Source organism: Octodon degus, unplaced genomic scaffold (assembly GCF_000260255.1).
Source record: "Octodon degus isolate 3935 unplaced genomic scaffold, OctDeg1.0 scaffold00019, whole genome shotgun sequence".
NCBI classification, from domain to species: Eukaryota; Metazoa; Chordata; class Mammalia; order Rodentia; family Octodontidae; genus Octodon; species Octodon degus.
The window spans coordinates 22,709,282-22,716,003 of record NW_004524595.1 but is presented as its reverse complement, the minus strand read 5'-3'; the positions used below and the strand labels follow the sequence as shown (position 1 = coordinate 22,716,003).

The 6,722-nt window shown below is 47.9% G+C and overlaps 1 long non-coding RNA gene across 1 annotated transcript in view; it reads right to left on the bottom strand.

Annotated features, from left to right (window-relative positions):
• Positions 1-5,352: 5,352 nt before the first annotated feature.
• The window catches only part of LOC111815640, a 4,953-nt gene continuing 3,583 nt past the window's right edge, over positions 5,353-6,722 (bottom strand). The window contains exons 2-3 of the long non-coding RNA XR_002820309.1: positions 5,974-6,276; positions 5,353-5,385 (exon numbers count right to left, since the gene is read on the bottom strand). This is a non-coding gene — a long non-coding RNA (uncharacterized LOC111815640). The remainder of the gene's footprint in view (positions 5,386-5,973; positions 6,277-6,722) is intronic.

Sequence of the window (6,722 nt, the reverse complement as noted above, 5' to 3'; positions counted from 1 at the left end):
TACAGAACACTGTGGCCTTGCTCTTCCAGTCCCCCATCATGGCTTTGATGAGGTGAGCTGCCATGCTGGGGAACCCCTGGGACCTCGCGAATGAGGGTGGCCTCTGGCCAACAGCTGACAGGAAGTGAGGCGCCGAATCCTTCCAGTGACCTCCGAGAGAGAGTCAGAAATGGATCTTGCCTCAGCTGAAAAGGTCTTCCCCATGAGAGACCATGAAACAGAGATCCCAGGTAAGCCACACCTGGATTACCGACCTGGGAAACTGTCCCACAGTTGAGTGTTGTTTTACACCATTGTGTGCAAAAATAATTTGTTACACAGCAATGATGACTCACACAACCATGTTCCCAACTGGAAATGGGAAGCAAGGGCTGGCACAGCCCTGGCTCTGGGACATCAGGGTAGCAGGCAGGAAGGGCTCACAGGTTGGAGCTGCTGCAGAAAGCACAACTGTGGTCCACACTGAAGAAACCCACTCCAGGTGTGTGTGGGCAGGAGAGTGACTCAGAGCTCTTCAGCCAGGACAGCAGGGGCTGTTCTGGGACTTCCTGTCCCCAGTGCAGGTCAGCTGGGAACACTTAGTTCCCATCTTGCGTCATTGGTCTCCCCACAGCATTTAAATGTAAACCTTCTGGAAACACCTGCTTATCTTTATGGTCCCAGCCTTTTTGTTTGTTTATTCACTCAAGCAAAAACTTTGAACTGATGCTTTTCTATGTGCGTGGGGAACATCCCTTATTCAAAACGCTGAGACCAGAAATGTTTTGATTTCTGATCTTTTTTCAGATGTTGGAATGGTTGCACACCCCAAGGGATATCATGAGTACAGAATTCATTTGGGCTTCAAATGCACGTCCGCAGAGCCTGAAGGAAATTTTACCAATGCTTCTGGAAACGCTGTGCGTGGAGCAACTTTTCATGGTGTTGAATTTTTCCACTTGTGGAACCATTTTGACTCTCAAAAGTTTCAGATTTTGGAGCAAATGGGATTTCAGATTTTCAAGTTAGGGACACTCGATATGTGATGGGTACACTGTCAATGAGAAGAAGTGGTCTTCACACACCACTTCAGTTCCTTCTGCCTTTGTTCCCATCTCTTCAATCGCTCCTGTCCCCTTCAGTGAGGTGACCTTATGCCACATACCCCGTGGGGGTCAGTACTCAGAAGGGCACTTGCCCTGTTCCTCTTGTTTCTCTTCACACAGTCCCCATGAGCGACTCCAGGCTCTGTGATCCCTTCCTCCCCACCGAGATGTGAAATCTGCTTCTGTAGCTCAGAGCCCCACGTGCCACCCTATTCCCCTGGCTCTCTGTATGCATGCTTCTTACGCAGACACTGAGCTCAGGATAACCACAATCAGTTATTTCCTCCATCACTTCCCTCTCCTGCCCCGCCTAAACCTCTTCCTTTCCTAGTGTTTCTCTCTTAAACAACAGTGCCATCATCTATAAAACAGAATCTGGAGTCATCCAAATCCACCCCTCCAGTCTCCTCCAGTCATTAAGTCTTGCAGAATTTACCTCCTCCATCCCCACTGCCCTCTCTTTCCCATCCCTGCCATGGGCTCATTTAAGCTTGCATCTGCTTCACCAGGTCTGGTGCACCTATCTGATCTCTGGCTGTTCTACCTCAGTGCTCCACCCTCTGCTCTATCCCCCATGGCTGTGCCAATACAATGTTTCTGATTGCTGAGCTACATAGTTCCGGCTGTCATTGCCCAGTGGGTAAAGTCTACATTTATTAATGTGGTGTTTGTAGACCTTCATGATCTGACTCTATTAGCTACCTTTGAGCCCCTTCTCTAGCTACTTCTGCACACAAACTCTATATTCTAGTCACACAACATGCAGCCCGCTTACCTTTTCTCTTCTGCTTGGAAGGCCTTCCCTTGATTCTGCCTACCAGCTGAACTCTGGGACATTCCACAAAACTCAGAGTAGGCATTTCTCCAACCTACTCAGGTAGAGGTGATGCCTGCTATTGGCCCCCATGTTACCTTTATTACAGTTGTAGTGTGAGTTCCTTGAAGATAGAGTCTTCATGTCTTCATCTTCAAGTCCACTACTTGGCCTCCATGAGGTATTCAGTGAAACTTTGTTGAGTGGATATGGGAGTGAAAGAGTAAATGAATAGATAAATGCACAGTGCAAGGCTGAGTCTACAGGCATAAGAATCACTGGGCCCAGACAGTTCCAGAAAGAAACCAGGACGAGTAGAGCTGTTCTTTCCATCTTGAAGGCCTGCAGCCCAGACTGCACACATTGCTTTGTAGAGATGCACTGGCCGCAAACCTTCTGAGGTAGTCGAGCAGCCCACAGCTGTAAACCCTTCCTAAGGTCACACTTGCCCTTTGAGAATCTCTTGAATATCCACACAGGACAGGATGAAGATATTCTACTTCTCAGTTCATATGCTACATGTGGTTCTCTCTCCAGCACAGGAACGGATCTGGCTCTTGCCTGGAGACACAGAAAGTAGCGGGCTCCCAGTCAGGGGCTCTGTTGAAGAGAAAGCACTTACCACAGCCATCATGGCTGTTGGCAGACAGAGTACTTTCCACTGCTTAACGTTTTCTGCTCCACAGCAAATGTCTACATCTCTTTGCAGAAGGGTAATTGACAAGGCAAGACCAGAAGGGAATTAGGCAGACTGACAAAACTTCATGTCGGAAGACTCTGTGGCAATTCAATCTCATGTATTTCTGGTGGGGGTGAAAACTTTTTGGTGGCATTAAAGACAAATATTTCTACATCCTGTGAACTGGCAATGAGATTCTTGGTAGATGCCCAAGAGAAATGAGTGTGTATGTCTACCAAAACATATGCACAAACATGCTCTTCTAGCCTCATGCACAAAGTCAGAAATGGGAAACTGGTCATCTCTATTGTCATAGCTCCAAGAGAGCCTTTTCCCTTGTGTTTCTGGTTGGACTGGGGGTCCCTGGGGGTGTGACCTAGAAGGAGGTTGTATTATTGTCCCCAGCTCCTCCCTTCTCTGCTTCTTAGCTGCCATGGGTAGAGCAGCTTTGCTCTGCCATCCTCCTCCCTCCCCCAGTACTAGGGATTGAACTCAGGACCTTGTGCTTACCAGGCAGCCACTTATGCCTCTGAGCTATGTCCCCAGCTGCCATGGCTTTTGCCATTCTGTTTCTGCCTTGAAGCCACCAGTCAACCATGAACTGCACCATCTGAAATTATGAACCAAAATATACCTCTCCCCAAGGGCTGGCCAAATAGCTCAGTGGATTAAAGTGCCTGCAAGCAGGTGCAGGGGCCTGCCGTGCCGGCCTTGCCCCTGGGGTGTGCTGAGACTGGCAATTGAGACTGGATGTGGTGGTGCACGCCTGTAATCTGGCTCTTAAGAGGCTGTAAACAGTTGGATCACTGTGAGTCCAATCTAGCAGTGAGACCCTGAATACCCTGTAGACCCTTCCCTAAAATGCAAAAAGTAAATAAATAAATGAATGAACCTCTCCTCAAGTTGTGGAAGCCGAGTAGCATGTCCCAGGGGCAGGCGATGGCTAGCATATGAGGCATGGTCTGTTCTCTAGGGCTGCATTCTTCTTCTGCCACAAGCATGACATGACCACAGCCTGATTACATGAGGGGCGAGGACCTGTGCCTCCGATCTGCACCATGGCCACAGTGGGTGCTGTCCTCTGGGAGCCCAGAGGCCATTCTCATAGCCAGCATCTCCCCAGTGTGGGGAGCCTGTCCCTGAGGTTCTCCAGTCCTCTGGGACCTAGCTCAGCTGGTGGGGGAGTTAGGTCCCTCTTTGGCAACTCTCAGCCTCTGGGGGATGGACGCTGGGGGCTTCACACTCTCACCATTGGTGAGTTCTGCAGGGCGCTCCAACCTCTTTCCACTGCTCTCTTGCTCCCAGGGTGGCTGATTCCTCTTCAGTAAATGTGCTCATCAAGGGCTTCTCACAGACAGGGAACATGGAAAGTCAGAGAGGCCTAGCTGCTCTCAGTAGGCTGGGGATTTATTGATCCACCCCAGGTAAGGGAAGGGAGGAGAGAGAGGATCAATCGGGGAATTTCAAGTTGAGGCCCTTAGAGCTTGGCAGAAGCAGCAGACCAGAATATCATCTTTGTCTGGAATGAATCAGAAGCAAAGTCTCTTAGAGCTGGAGGAATCTTAGAGGCCCTCTGATCTGCACCTGTGGCTATGGCACATGAACATAGGCTGGGGTGGGGTTGGGGGGCACGAAGCAATTGTGTAATAAAGGGACACCTTGTGCCCATGTTCTCCAGGTTTCTCACATCCTTGGTTGTATGTGATAAAGTACAAAGCATAAAATTCACTATTTTAATCATTTGAGAACATTCAATTCAGTGGCATTGAGCAACTCACAGCGTCGTGGAACCATCCCCTCTACGTAGTTCCAGAATATTCCATCATCCTACAAGGAAACCAGATGTCCGTTAAGAAGTCAGCCCACAGCACCTCTTCTACCAACCCCTGCTAATTACTTCTTTCTTTCAACGGATTTGCCTTTCCTGGTATGTTTATACAAATCAAATATCATGTAACATGTAACCTTTGTATGTAGCATGTTCTACATAGCATGTTCCCTCCCCCCTTTCCAGTACTAGGGATCATACTCAGGATCTCCAAAGCTTTCAAGACTCACCTATGTTATAGCATGTATCAGTATTTAATTTCTTTGTATATAGTTCACAGCTTTATTTTTACACTGATTCCTTGATTTTCATTATAATCTCAGATAATTGTGTCATTTGAAAGATGTCCCTTTTGTGAATGTGACCAAAGGACAGAATGAGCCCCTTGCTGCCATCTGCCTGTCTCCTGCACAGAATCACTGAATCTCTTCTCCGTGTCTGGGCTCCAGGACAGGTGCTGCTGTTCTGTTCCATTACAAAAGCGCATGCAGAAAAAGTATATGCAAAGCAAACCGTAAAATTTTATTGAGAGTTGTAAAGTATTTGAATAAATGGTAAGACAAAATATATCAATGGAGAGGAATGTTAAATAGTATGAAAGTGATTGTTCTTCTTGAATTGATACATTTAATGCAGATCCCATCAATAACACTATAAGAATAATTTTTTAAGATACAAATACAGACCAACACTAGCAACAAAGTGCACAGGGGGCCGGGGAGATAGCTCAGTAGAATAAGGGCCTGAGTTAAATCCCTGGTTCTGCCAAAAAAAAAGTACACAATAAATGTGTCTTAGTCACTTTTCTCTCATTTCTGAGAAAAAAACAAGTGTTTGACACCCAAAATCAAGAAAGAAAGGGTTTATTTAGATCACGGATCGTGGAGGTTTCAGTCCATAATCAGCTGGCTCCAAGGCAAGGTGGCATGGCACAGGGACAGCAGTGCAAGGCAGCAGAAGACAGCAAAAGCAACAAGAGCTAAAAAGGGAAGAGCAGGCGACCTTTCTTCCCTGCATACAAGCGGGCTACTTGCCCTAGGGCAGGTGTAGCACTTGCACCACCTCCTACCCTCCTGCACAGGATGAAGTTGTTACAAAGTCAGGTCGCCCTGGCCCCCTGCTGAGTTAAACTTCTAAGCTGACACAGTGTATCAGCCATTATAAAATGTAATGATTTCTTCCCGTGAAACTGGTCCCCCATGCCACATGGTTTAGGTACTGCTAGGCTAGGGGCCGCCTACATCCTCCCCTTGAGGACCAGATGCCCCATCTTCCAAGAGTGCCGTTTGCTGATGGTCTCACCTGAGCCCCTCCCCCGGGGGAGACCTTGCCCAGGACTCTGCCTCCTCTATGGCATAAAAATGATCCTCTGTGAAAGAAGAGGGAGCAGCCCCCTTGCCTCCACTCAGGAGGACTGCAAGGCACACCATTCCAAGCTCCCCGAGGAATCTGGAGGTGTCTGCTGCAGCTGCACCCCACTCAGTTTTTCCCTCTGCTCCATCCCAGCTACTGTTCCCAACAACTTCCCCTCCAACACTTGCTAGCTCACTCCCAGACATCTGCATACCTAAGAAAGCCACCAGGGGAGGGCCTGCCACCTCCAGGAAGATGCATGTGAGACCAGAAGGGTGGCAGGAACCTGGAGGTCTGCAGCCCTGCTTAGTACAGGACTCGGTGCAGAAGTGAAGCTTGGTCTCCCTGGGTGCGAAGGTCCGAGTTAGCCTCGGAGTTGCTTGCAGGCCTGAGCTGCTGCCAGAGCTGTACAGAGCCATCTATGTGGTCAGGGGAGTCCCAGATGTGACACTGGCGACAGTGGGCCTGAAGAGTCCTCGGGGTTGGGTGAAGGGCCTGTGGTCATGACCTTCATGGCCTACAACTAGAGACAGATGGGAACACAAGTCCCACCACTAAGGATGGTGACTCTGAGCACCATCTCCCAGCACCTTCCCTCTGAAGGCTTGATCCTGGGAGCCCACTAAATTGCCTCAAGCAAAGGAAATCCAAGTAGAAATGGGCAGAAATCCTGGGAAAGCTCTGAGCCTGATCACATAAACTAGAAATCATGTTTGTTAAATGTTCACATGATCCACACCACAATAACCAGAACAATAACAACAACAACAACAACAACAAAATCAGTTGGTTAAAACATACAGCAAACATGAAATAAAATTTACTTTTTTTTTTTTTTTTTTTTTTTTTTTTTTTGCATTTCTAGGGACCCCCTTTCCAGTACTAGGGATCATACTCAGGATCTCCAAAGCTTTCAAGACTCACCTATGTTATAGCATGTATCAGTATTTAATTTCTTTGTAT